This window comes from Monodelphis domestica, chromosome 6, assembly GCF_027887165.1.
Source record: "Monodelphis domestica isolate mMonDom1 chromosome 6, mMonDom1.pri, whole genome shotgun sequence".
In the NCBI taxonomy this organism is placed as follows: Eukaryota; Metazoa; Chordata; class Mammalia; order Didelphimorphia; family Didelphidae; genus Monodelphis; species Monodelphis domestica.
The window spans coordinates 279407815-279421411 of record NC_077232.1 but is presented as its reverse complement, the minus strand read 5'-3'; the positions used below and the strand labels follow the sequence as shown (position 1 = coordinate 279421411).

Genomic DNA, 13597 nt, shown 5'->3' with positions numbered 1-13597 from the left:
ATCTTCTTCTGTTTGCCTAAGTTATGCTATAAATTCTTCACTTATAATGGGAAAGCTTTGAAATATCAAGATAATTACAAAAATGAATCTTCTATCCTAGCAGATGTGCTTCTCAGACTGGCGGTTCATCAGGTATGAAATTTCATTTGCAATAAATGTTACAAATGCTGGAAAGGCAAGTCTAGGCCAAGTGTAACTAGGCCTGCTTAATTTCAAAGTGTTGTCTCTAACATAACCATATAGAGATATAAATAAAAATGGACCCATGGTATTCCCTATAGATTTCACTTGAGTTTTCGATTTAAAATTTCAATGTACTCAGTGTTAAAGTACAAAAGTGTTTGGTGTCAATGAAAGCATTGTAGTCCTAAAAGAAAATTAAAGGAATGAAACTTTATGTAGAAAAGAACCCTAAAAACATTTGTTGTGTGGTAAATATGTGATAGGAATCTGATACATGATTAAAGTAACTCAATTGGCATCGCCACATGGAAGACCCTAAGAAGGTGATTATGGGAAAGCATTGTGCTAACATGTAGAAGAAAGGAGGGAATTCGAGGAATATATTGTGGAGCATGTGTAGATAATCTGCAACTGGTTTGGCTTTACTGACCTCTTGACAAGAGACTGTTTATCTGCGAATCAATCCAAATGACCCATCAACTTCAACCTGCTCCTTATGGCCTTAGGCTCTTGGGGTGAACATAATAGAGTTCTTGGGAGTGACTTCACTTACTGAGTTCAAAAGGGATCCTTAGAATCCAGTTATTTGTAGAAACGGTGTCTTGCCACCTATACAGCATTAATGCCCTGCAGAGAAAAGAGCATTTTGGGGAATGACTTCCTGAAAATCAGACTAGTGATAGCTAAGATGCATTTTCATTCCATAAAGTTGGAGGAATCAATGTGGTGTAGTAACTAAATTAAGTTTTCAAAATAGCTACTCCTGATGATAAACAGGATGACTTCAGAAAAATCTGGAAAAGACTTATATGAACTGATGCAAAGTAAAGTGAGTGGAACCAGAAGAGCATTGTACACAGTGACAGCAATATTTTTAATTCATCTATTTTAATTTCTCAGTTACATATAATAATAATTTCCAGCATATATTTTCCAAAATTATACGATCCAAATCATCTCCTTCCGTTCCTTCCCTTCCCCTTTCAGGACATGATAAATGATTTGATCTGGGTCATATATTGTTTATCATGCAAAATTCACTTCCATGGTCATAGTTATAAGAGTACACTCATACAAAACCAAAACCACAAAATAAAATCATAAATACATGGATGTGAAAGATAGTATGATAGCAATATTTTTGATAAACAACTGTGAATGACCTAATTATTCTCAGCAATGCAGTGATCCGAAACAATACCAGAGACTCAGGATAAAAAATGCCATGACCTCTAAGAAAAAGAACTGATAGAGTCTGAATACAGACCAAAACACTATATTTTACTTTCTTTCTTCTTTTGTTTTTTTTTTTATGTGAGAACTCTTCCACAAAATGGGAAAAATATTTTCCATGATTGCACTTGTAAAATCTATATGAGATTGCTTACTATCCACAGGAGGAGTGGGAAGGAGGAAGAGAAGGAGGGTTAGAAGGAAAGAGAATTTGGAACTAAAAAAAAAAATTAAATTATGTTAAAAATGCTTTTTACATATAATTGGAGGAAAATAAAATATTATTTAAAAAATTTACTCCCTCCCTATTCATGTGGAATAGGGTTGGTTAGACCCCTTAGGTCCTGGAATAAATGTTTATATATTTGTTCTTGCTATATCTTTTGAGTAAATATCCCTTTGTAATGGCTAATCAGATGCTAGTTTAATGGAAATGGGAAAACTAGTCACTGAGTGCCTGATAAATGGAGGAACAGTCAGTGGAGTGAAGAACAAACCCATAGCCGCTCCTTAGGTTACCTGAGAACGCTGAAATAGAAATGTAATAGGCATGGTGCTCTGAGAGTAAGGTCAGAAACAATTATGTTGCAAATCTATATATATAGACATACATAAAAATAAAGATACACACATATATAAACATTCCTAGATATGTTATCTATTTGTAATATAATACTGCTTTAATTACAATGCATATATATGTGTATGCCTGTATATAGATATATATTCTGCATTGTGAATGTATGTCTTGGTACAAGTAAACACAACAAAGGTAAACTGAGGTACATACTTTTAACAAAATCCATTTATTAGTATTGATGTGTATAACTTAATAAAACAAAACAGACTGATCACCTCAGTAAGGCCAGCAACCCCAATGCAGAAAAGAAAGGGGTTTAGGAACACATGTGTGTGTGTGTGTGTGTGTGTGTGTGTCTGTGTGTGTGTAAAATCATTGACTCTACTAAGAAAAATGGGTTGGCATTGAGATGGGGTTAATCATGACCCTCTCTGACAATTAAGGAATATTAATTGTATTATGGGGTTTATCTGCCTCTTGTAATCTTTTCCAGGAGATGGGTACCAACACTTTCCCCTTGAATGAAATCATTTCTTCTCTAACTGCACGAGGACAGGCAAGCACAGAGACATATGCTTTGGGGTACAGCACAGAGGTAAGTTGATTGGAGCCAGTAAACAACAAGCAGATGTCTCAGGGGCTAATGGCATGAATAATAGCAACTTTTCCTTTCAACCACACTTTTAAACTAATGTGGAGGGAAAACTATATTCCTTAGCTTAATTCAAGAATGGAGAAAGGTTACAATGAAATGGAGCAATAATGCATAAGAGGTCAATTATAGTACAAAATTAATTATTAAATGAAACAAAATAATTTTAATTCTCTTAATTGTATATATGTATTTGTAACATGTTTATCTTTAGTCTTAATATCTTAGGGTGGGCCTGTTACATCTCCCTCTTTGGGTTCTCAAAAACTTTGAAGGAACTTGTTGGGATCTTTTTTCTACCATCACCTTGAGCCCTTGTAGACAACCTCCTCATTTTTAGGGAGCTAATGACTAGCACCCCAAGTTATATTAACCAATTAACATTGGATTAGCTTTTGTTAATTCTAATAATAATAATTAGTTTCTGATCATGGAAATTTAATTCAAAAATATAACAATAAAAATAACACTAATAAAGTGGTTTTGAGATATATGTATATGTAAAGAGAAATATTGGGAAAATTCTTTTATTAATTTGGAAATTGTTATTTAATCAATTAATTTTGAATATTTTTCCATGGTTACAAGATTCATGTTCTTTCCCTCCCCTCCCCCAGCCCCTCTCCTGTAGCCAACTCGCAATTCCACTGGGTTTTATATATATCATTGATCAAGACCTATTTCCATATTATTGATATTTGCACTAGGGTGATCATTTCCCATCAAACCATGTGATCAAGCAGTTGTTTTTCTTCTGTGTTTCTACTCCTACAGTTCTTCCTCTAAATATGGATAGCATTCTTTCTCATAAGTCCCTCAGAATTGCTCTTGATCATTGCATCACTAATAGTAGAGTAGTTCATTACATTCAAGTTTACCACAGTGTATCAGTCTCTGTGTACAATGTTCTCCTAGTTCTGCTCCTTTCACTCTGCATCAATTCCTGGAGGTTGTTCCAGTTCACATGGAATTCCTCCACTTTATTATTCCTTTTAGCACAATAGTATTCCATCACCAACATATACCATAATTTGTTCAGCCAATCCCCAATTGAAGGGCATCCCCTCATTTTCCAATTTTTTGCCACCACAAAGCAAGCACCTATGAATATTTTTGTATAAGTCTTGGAAAATATTCTTCTAAGCAAAATTGACTTCATTGTGAACACACAATTTTACATTAATTAGTGGTCTACAGGCATCCCCATTAGAACCTGATAATTTGACTAATATTTTGAGTCAGATTACATATGACAAGTGGGATCAATACTTTCTTGGAGTCAAAATACTCTCTTTCAAGAAGGTCGGGTCTTGTCATATTTCTTTTCTATAGGACAAATTATGTAGCCATCTGTTCCTTACATGGTAATAATGAGGATGGCCAAGATTATTTTGTAGCTTCAAGGCAAATGAGATAACATGGCTCCATTCCTAGATATATTTCAGGATGCTGAAGATATGTGGCAAAGAAATTTTGCAGAGAATATATTTCATTTATTTATACTATGATTATTGGTGATTGGCCACTGCTCTCCTCAGAGAAATGGTGCTCCAGGATAGAATTGTGTCAATAATATTAGTCTATGGAACTTCAACAAGTAGAATTATTTTTTGCTGTTAAATCTATTATGATTACATCATTATAATACTGGGTATCTAATAGGACTAATGACAGAGGATATAAAGCCATAGAGAGGCACAAAACAATAAATATAAACCAATTAACAAGACTTAAGTAAGTCGTCCTTTACTACAAAAATGCATATGCATATGTATGCCAAAAACTACTTTCAAGATAAATGTAAATGTAACCCCAGTCCCAAAGCCCATTGTTATGGGGCTCTCTCTTTATTGTTAGAAATAAAACTTAGAAAGGGTATGAGAACTCTAGTCTCTCTAGTTTATTTAGATTTTCTTTGAGTCATCAGAGTCTTTCTGGATTCAGAGGTCACTTTGGACATTTCTATCTTCTATCTTTGAGAGAAAAGATGGAAGACACCAACCCTACCACAGGTTGCTGACTCTAGAATGAAGTTTACATAAAAATACATGGCAACCCTGCATACTACATTAGAGACTTCAGAGAACTAATCCTTGGATGACATCTAAAATTCTCTCTTGACTGAACTAAGTGAATTGGTTGAGTTCTCAAAGCTACTTCAAAATGGATTTTCTGATATATATTTTCCTATGTATATCTTCTCTGATTTTAGGGATTTGGTTGTTTTGTTTTGTTTTTCATTTGGATCAAAGGATTTTTTTGTTTTGTTTTGTTTTTGCTATTTGCTTCGAGTATTCATTGTGGAACTGATATTTTGTAGGAAAGAAGCCTCAGATATAAAACTCAGGGTTTTATTCCCCTAATAATGAGAGAATGATTGGAAATTAGCTTGAACTTGAAAATCAAATTCCATAGACTAATATTATCTAAAGAAGCAGAAAGACACAATTCTATCCTGGCGCATCATTTCTCTGAGGACCGATCTCTGCAGAAACTATGGTCTCACTTGGACAGGGTTTGCAGGAGAAAGGATGTCTATTCTGCCTCCCTTCAGAACACACAATGACAACCTCTTTATGTGGGAGATATCCTCTTTGCTACATATATTTCCATGAATATATGTATATATGCATATACAAATATATACATATAAATGTATGTGTGTATATATAGATATAACTGTCTATTAAGCATAGAGGGACTGAGTGGAGACAAAGTATGCATACTGAAAAATCACAAACTTGAAATGTTAACATTCTAGTATACAGTGGTTGTCATTTTCTTCTCACAATTGTTTTTTTTAACATTTTTATAAGGAAATATAATTTTTTTCTGAAAACCAGTTTTATTTAAATAAGAGCTTACATACATTACTTACCATTTTAATTAATTTAAAAAAACAAAACAAAACCAGTCAGTTAACTTCACATGACATTGGGCAGCTGTTGCTATTAAGAGGAAAGCCCCCATTTACTACACTGGCTGGTTCCATACATTAGTTCAAATTTTGTTCCCTTGTCAAAAGTTTAATTCAGGTAAAGTTGGCTTCACAGTATGATATTCTCTCTACTTGTGCAGGGCACTCCTACTAAAATCTGATCAAACATTGGACCTTGGTGTGATGTAAGTAAGAAAATGTCCTGCCATTGCCCCAGAATGAAATTCTTCCCTCTGTTCATTAGTGCAAATCTGGCTATCTTATCTTGGTTGTACAACTGGGCATTGGAGGCCTTAGTCTTCTGAGCATCATTAAGGATAGTTCAGAGGGTCATAGTTTTCTTAAATGGACAAGGAATTCTGCAGGGGAAGCACCAAGGAGTCTTTGAACAGACATGGTCTCAGATGTTGCTAGGACTTTAGACTTGACTGAAACATCAGATTATCAGAGTTTCAAGCTGGATACTGATAGGCTTTACTTCTGTTTAAATGAGGGACTTCAAGACTAGACAGCATGGCTCTTTTTGGCTTATTACATGAATGGGTTACACTAGTCCAAGTAAAAGAGTGGACTCCAAATGGTTCCATTATACAAGCTATGAGGTTTTCTAACTTGTGACAAGGAACAGAAGGGAATTTTTCTACTCAACTCAAGGAAATCCTCACTTAAGCTTTAGTGAACTACAAGCATGGTTGAAAAAACATGAACCTTGAGCTGGTTGTCCTTAGTCCAATCTGGAGGAGGAAATGGCATATGTTCTTTCACTGGTCACCCTATAGCTGAATTATTTATCCCTATTCTGGATAGTCTATTATAGTACCATTGCACCCAAATTTCTTCTTGAATCCCTTCACTAGTTTCTTTTTATCATAAGTATCAGTAATCCCCTGGATAGTAGTGATGGTCTTCCTCCCATTCCTCTGTTGAATTCTTCTATGGATATAATCCTTAGTTCCAGCAAGAAGCCAGTCATCATCCTTACTTGTCTCAGCAAAGGGGTCAAAAGAGTGGAGGTTCTGGATAGTAGACATGTTATAAATCCTTTTCCTCAGTGGAAACAGTCTGTGGAAAGTGATGGTGGAAGAAGGCAGCAAGGTGGATGGAACAATGGGAAGTGAGGGGGCTTAAGGGGGGAAGCTGCTGAGTCTTCAGGGGTGGAGCAGTGACTGGGACCTAAATATAATTTTTGATGATCATTTTCTTACATTTTGCAATCCATGATCTCTCCCACCCTCATTTCCCTCCTCCCTGGGGTGCTATGTAATAAGATAGTATTACTAACAATAATTGTCACTCACATTTAATCATAGTACAGTATTGCTATTACTGTATGGAGGGTTCTCCTGGTTCTGCTCACTTTAATTTGTATTATTTCATAAAAGTTCTTCCAGGAACAACCTCCAGGAAGTGATGCAGAGCGAGAGGAGCAGAACCAGAACATTGTACACAGAGACTAATACACTGTGGTATAATCGAACGTAATGGACATCTCCATTAATGGCGGTGTAATGTCCCTGAACAATTTGCAGGGATCCAGGAGGAAAAAACACTATTCATAAGCAAAGGATAAACTATGGGAGTGGAAACACCGAGGAAAAGCAACTGCCAGAATACAGCGGTTCAGGGGACATGACAGAGGAGAGACTCTAAATGAACACTCTAATGCAAATATTATCAACAAAGCAATGGGTTCAAATCAAGAAAACATCTAATGCCCAGTGGATTTACGCGTTGGCTATGGGGGGTGGGGGGGAGGAAAAGAAAATGATCTATGTCTTTAACGAATAATGCTTGGAAATGATCAAATAAAATATATTTTTAAAAAAAAGTTCTTCCAGGTTTTTTATGATCATATTTCCATTATTTCTTATAGAGCAATAGTATTCAATTAAGAATCATAAACCACAACTTGTTTAATCATTTCCTAGTTGAAGGAATCCCTTCATTTTCTAATTATTTGTCACTATAAAAAGAGCTACTATTAAATATTTTTGTACAAGTAGGTCTTTTCCCCCTATTTTTATCTCTTTGGAATATAGACATGGTAGTAGGGTCATGAAATATGCACAATTTTATTGCCCTTTGTACATAGGTCCAAATTGCTCTCTATTATATCAGTGTATTCGTCTCCCAATTTTCCTACATTCCCTCCATTTATCACTTTCCTTTTCTTAGCCAGTCTGATTGTAGGAGATAATATCTCAGAGTTGTTTAAATTTGCATGTCTCTTATGACTAAAGACAATTTGAATTTCTTCATCTGAGAACTGTCTGTCTTCGATCATTTATCAATTGGGGAATAACTTGAATTCTTATAAATTTCACTCTGAATTTGAGAAATGAGGCTCTTCTCAAAGACACTTGCTAGAAAGATTTTTCCTACTTTGTTTTCCTTCCCTTGCTTTCTGTGGTTTTGTTTGTGCAAAAACTTTTCAAATTTAATGTAGTCAAAACTATCTATATTACATCTCATGATGTTCTCTGTGTTTTGTTGGTCATAAATTATTCCCTTTCCCTAGTTCAGACAGGTAAACTATTTTGTGCTCCCCTAAATTATTTATGATATTGCCGTTTAATTCTAAATCATGTATTCATTTTTTTTATCTTGGTATTGGCATGACATGTTGGTCTTTGCCAAACTGTTTTCCAGTTTTCCCAGAGGTTTTTATCAAATAGTGAGTTCTTCTACAAGCTTGTACCTTTGGATTTGTCAAACATTAGTTTACTATAGTCATTTACTACTCTGTGTTGAGTGTCTAATCTATTCCATTGATCCATTACTCTATTTCTTAGCCACTACCAAATTGTTTTGATGGCTGCCATTTTATAATATAGTTTGAGATCCAGTACAACTAGGCCACCTTGCTTTATTTTTTTTTCATTAATTCCCTTTATATTCTTGTTCTTTTGTTCTTCCAGATTAATTTTATTATTGTTTTTACTAGCTTTGTGAACTAATTTTTGGATAGTTTGATTGGTATGACGCTAAATCAGAAAATTAATTTAGGTACTATTATCATTTTTATTGTATTGGTTTGGCCTACCTATGAGCAATTAATGTTTTCCATTTGTTTAGATCTGACATTATTTGTGTCAAAAGTGTTTTGTGATTGTCTTTATGTAGTTCTGGGGTTTATGTTGTTAGGTAGAATCCCAATTATTTTAAATTGTCTGCAGTTATTTTAAATGGTGTTTTTCTTTCTATCTCTTGTTGTTGGGTTTTATTGGTAGTAAAAAGCAATGCTCATGATTCATATAGGCTTATTTCGTATCTTGAAACAGTACTACAGTTGTTAATTATTTCGATTAGTTTTTTGGTTGATCCTTTAGGATTCTCTAACATGCCAGTATGTCATCTGCAAAGAATAAAAGCTTTATTTCCTCATTGCCTAATCTAATTCCTTCAATTTCTTCTCCTTTTACTACTATAACCAGCATTTTGATATGATATTGAAAAATGGTGGTGATTATAGACTTCACTTCTAATCTTATTGGGAAGACGTCTAGCTTATCTCAATTACAGGTGATGCTTGCTGATGATTTTAGATAAATGCTATATATCATTTTAGATAATGTCCCATCTATTCCAATGTTCTCTAGTGGTGTGCTTTTTTAAGCCCTTATCTTCTGTCTTAGAATCAATACTGTGTATTGTTTCCATGGAAGAAGAATGGTAAGGGCCAGACAATGAGGATTAAGTGACTTGCCCAGAATCACAGAGCTGGGAAGTACCTGAGGCCAAATTTGAACCCAGGATCTTCCAGCTCTAGACCAGATTTTTCAATCCACTAAGCCACCTAGCTGCCCACTTCTCTAGTGTTTTTAATAGGAATGAACATGGTATTTTGTTAAAAGATTTTTTCTTGATCTATTGAGATAATCATATGGTTGTTTTGGCTTCATTATTGATATGGTTAACTGATAGTTTTCCTAATATTACCATCCCTGCATTTCTGGTACAAAACCCACCCAACAATGGTGTATAATCTTTGTGGCATATTGCTATCATCTTCTTGTTAGCATTTTTATTTCTATTTTTTACATCAATATTCATTAACGAGATTAGTCTATAGTTTTCTTCTTGTTTTTTCTCTTCTTTATTGAGATATTAACACCATATATGTGTCATAAAAGTAATTTGTAGAATTCATTCTTGAACTATTTTTCCAAATATTTTATATGGTGATGGAAGTAATTTTTTTTTTAAACCCTTACCTTCCGTCTTGGAGTCAATACTGTGTATTGGCTCCAAGGCAGAAGAGTGGTAAGGGCTAGGCAATGGGGGTCAAGTGACTTGCCCAGGGTCACACAGCTAGGAAGTGGCTGAGGCCAGATTTGAACCTAGGACCTCCCGTCTCTAGGCCTGGTTCTCAATCAACTGAGCTACCCAGCTGCCCCTGGAAGTAATTGTTTTTTAAATGTTTGGTAGAATTCACTTGTGAATCCATCTGGCCTTGGGTACTTTTTCTTCAGAAATTCACTGATGACTTGTTCAATTTTTTTTTCTGAGATGAGTTTGTTTCAATATCTTCCCACAATGTGTTAAAAGAACTATTAAGCTTATGTTAGAATTGATCCTCCAGTTCTTAAAAATTATTACTACTTTTAGAGAGTGATTGACCTTTAGTTATTCCAGGATATGAATTAGAATAAATACTTTAGCGATACTGTCCTTTTCTAATTACAAATGTAGTATCATCAAAGTATTAGCTTTCTCACTACTTAAACATTTTCTTTATACTGCTGAAATGAATTCAAAATTAAGTATCAGTTTGGGCATTAATTTTAGATAGATGTCAAGATAAACTGCATAATTTCCCAAACCATAGTGACAGACACCTAAAGTATCATATTTAACTCATTATGAATTCAATTTCCTTTATAAATGCCCTCACTATGTTTTAATGGATTTTGAAAAATTATACACTGAGTCAAACCTCTTCATTTGACACTGTAAAGTAATATTGACCTACATTTTGAATGATACATTCCTGCAAAGTATTTTTTATTATCACTAAGGAATAAAATATTTTTAAGCACCTACTACTACATGCAGGATAAACTTGCAAGAATTCAGGATACATAGAGGTATACCATAAGTATATTGTAGCTAGGTGGCATAGGATAGAGCCATGTTGGCAAACCTATGGTACTCATGCAAAAGCCTGCTGGAGAGTGTTGCTCCATTCCCCTCTCACATGACCCATCTCTCTGCCCAGCAGCCCAATGGAAGCACTTTCTCCTTCCCCTGTCTGGGATAAGGCAGGGGGATCAGATGTGGCATGAGGGTGGCAGTTTGGGCATTCACTCTCTAATGTCTCTAAAATGTTTGCCATCACTGGGAGAGAGTCTTAGAGTTGCAGTTAGGAAGACCTATGCACAAATACCACCATAAACATTCACTAGAACAAGCCATTTAACTTCCCTTATTTTCCTTATCTGCAGAATGGGGATAATATTAGCAATTACTTCAAAGTGTTTTTGTGAGCACTAAATGATTTAATATATAAATTTCTTTGAAAACCTTACAGGAATATTTAAAGGCAAGTTATTATTATAATTATCATTATCATCTAAAGATAAACATTACTTTAGTAATTTTAAATTACTTTAGTGATTTTAAATGGGGTTAACTATCAATATGTACAATATAATAATAATATTCATATAAATTAATCCATTTTTATTTTAGAGAGGTAGATTGAAAAGCAGCTTTACAAGATGGTTATCATTTTAGATATTTTGTTTCCAAGGTAGAACTAATTTGTTTAGAAGATTGTGTATAAAATATTTTTTTTAAATGTGATTTTAGGATCTATTTGCCAAACAATATTTCATATCTCCTATATATAGACCAACTTTGTATAAACTACCTTTATATTCTGGTATTTCCCCCAAACATTCTAAAAAAGGAAATTATGAAGCTTTGAGGAAATCTTGGTAGATACTTAAAGAAATTTTTTTTTCATTTTCAAAGGATCTATCACATCATTGGTAAAATCACAAAATTTTCTTCACTAAAGAAATCATCATAGATGCTAATAGCTATTCTAGCAGAATTCTGATTCTGCCAACTTAGTGACAATAGTGAACAACTTGGAAATATTTCAGATACAGCCCAGAATGGACCGGTTGCCTGTCTTCCAAGTACCAGCTAAGTTAATTTCAGAGATGTTCTGACCAAAATGGCTCCAACCAAGTATGTTCAGAGGAGGTGGTGCTTGATTCCCTCCCTTAGTCAAAGTTAAACAGACATAGCTTAAATTCTCCATCTAAATAGGGGGCAGCTGGGTAGCTCAGTGGATTAAGAGCCAGGCCTAGAGACAGGAGGTCCTAGGTTCAAATCTGGCCTCAGCCACTTCCTAGCTGTGTACCCTGGGCAAGTCACTTGACCCCCATTGCCTAGCCCTTACCACTCTTCTGCCTTGGAGCCAATACACAGTATTGACTCCAAGATGGAAGGTAAGGGTTTTTAAAAATATATATTTAAAAAAAATTTAAAAAAAATTCTCCATCTAAATCAATAAGGGTATTGGAACCCTGTGATCTGGCATGTGATTTCCCCCATATCATATGAGAAGATCAGGGAGGGAATGGAAAATACTAACCTATACCCTCATTAGGTATCCAATGATGAGATTTGACTATCAAGGAGAAGACTCAATAATGAACTTGTAAAATTGTATCTAAATGGCTCAAGGCTCTGAATAAATTGTCTTTGATTACCAAGAGAGATCATAGACCAATTAACTTATTGATTATTGCTATAAATAGTTTTTTTTCTTATCCAGAAGCTGGTCTCTTGGAATTTTTACTTGTCAAATTAGTATATCTTTGATTTTTTCCTACTCATGCCACATAAGGTCCTATTCTTGTCCCTCTTCTATTTTCTCTTTAAATTTTCACAATTAGTGAGCTCATTAATTGCCAAGGCTATTAGGTAGAGAATTAGTACCTCTATGAAGATAAATCCTAAAACTTTCTCTAGTTCATATCTACTAAAGGTTTTCTGTACAGCAATAAAAAATCTACATATTTAACAAATTTAAGACAAATCAAATCAAAATGTGTTTGTTGAGTGCTTACTATATTCCAGGCATTGTGATTAGCAGTGAAAATTGAAACACAGGCAAAAATAGTATCTGCCCTCAAGGATCAATACAGAAAGTAAAGCTGGAAAGATGAATAAATCAAAGAAAATACAAACTAGTATAAAAATTGTTGCATATCTAGAGACCTATTAACTAATAGTAACTAATAATTACAAAGCAAGAATATGTTGTAGGAATAAGTGGATTTCTCACACTTCTTGAATACCTAGAAGAAATTAAGCAAGCAATGAAAATGAAATAAAAATTCTGGAAGAATTGGAATAAAAATAAATATTTAGTCAATAAACATTTATTAAATGCCTACCCTGTATTAAGTGCTGAGTATGCAAAAAGAGACAAAAGATAGTCCCTATACTCAAAGAACTTGCAATCTTATAGGAGATACAATAAGCAAATAAAGCATTATATACCAATATGAAAACAGTGGGAGAAGGCACTAGAATTAAAAGGCATTGGGAAAAGATTCCTATGGAAGATGAGATTTTATTTGGTACTTAAGGGAATCCAGGAAAGTCAGTAAGTAGAGATGAGAAAGGAGAGTATTCCAGACAGGTGGCAAACCTTTCTAGGCAAGTGGGAGAGCAGAGAAAATGCCCAGAGTAGACAGATGGAATTCTTGCTCATGGAAGAGCCATATGACTGATTCAAAGGGTACATGGTGGAGTTTATGATTTTAAAATATTAGAAAGAAAGGAAGGTGTAGTTATACGAAGACTTTTGAATGCCAAATGGATTTTGTATTTGATACGGGAGCCAGAGGTGTTTAGTAAGTAGGAGGGTTTTATATGACTGCACAATTGGAACAAGCTGCATTTTTAAAGCTTCCTGACTAGGAGAAGGGACTCCAGAGATGGTGACAGTCATGTGCACTAACAGTATGGATGCCATGAACTAAATGGG

General features: G+C 34.5%; 1 pseudogene; it reads right to left on the bottom strand.

Annotated features, from left to right (window-relative positions):
• Nucleotides 1-6063: 6063 nt before the first annotated feature.
• On the bottom strand, nt 6064-6617 carry LOC100619334 (eukaryotic translation initiation factor 1-like; annotated as a pseudogene).
• Between the last annotated feature and the right edge of the window lie 6980 nt (nt 6618-13597).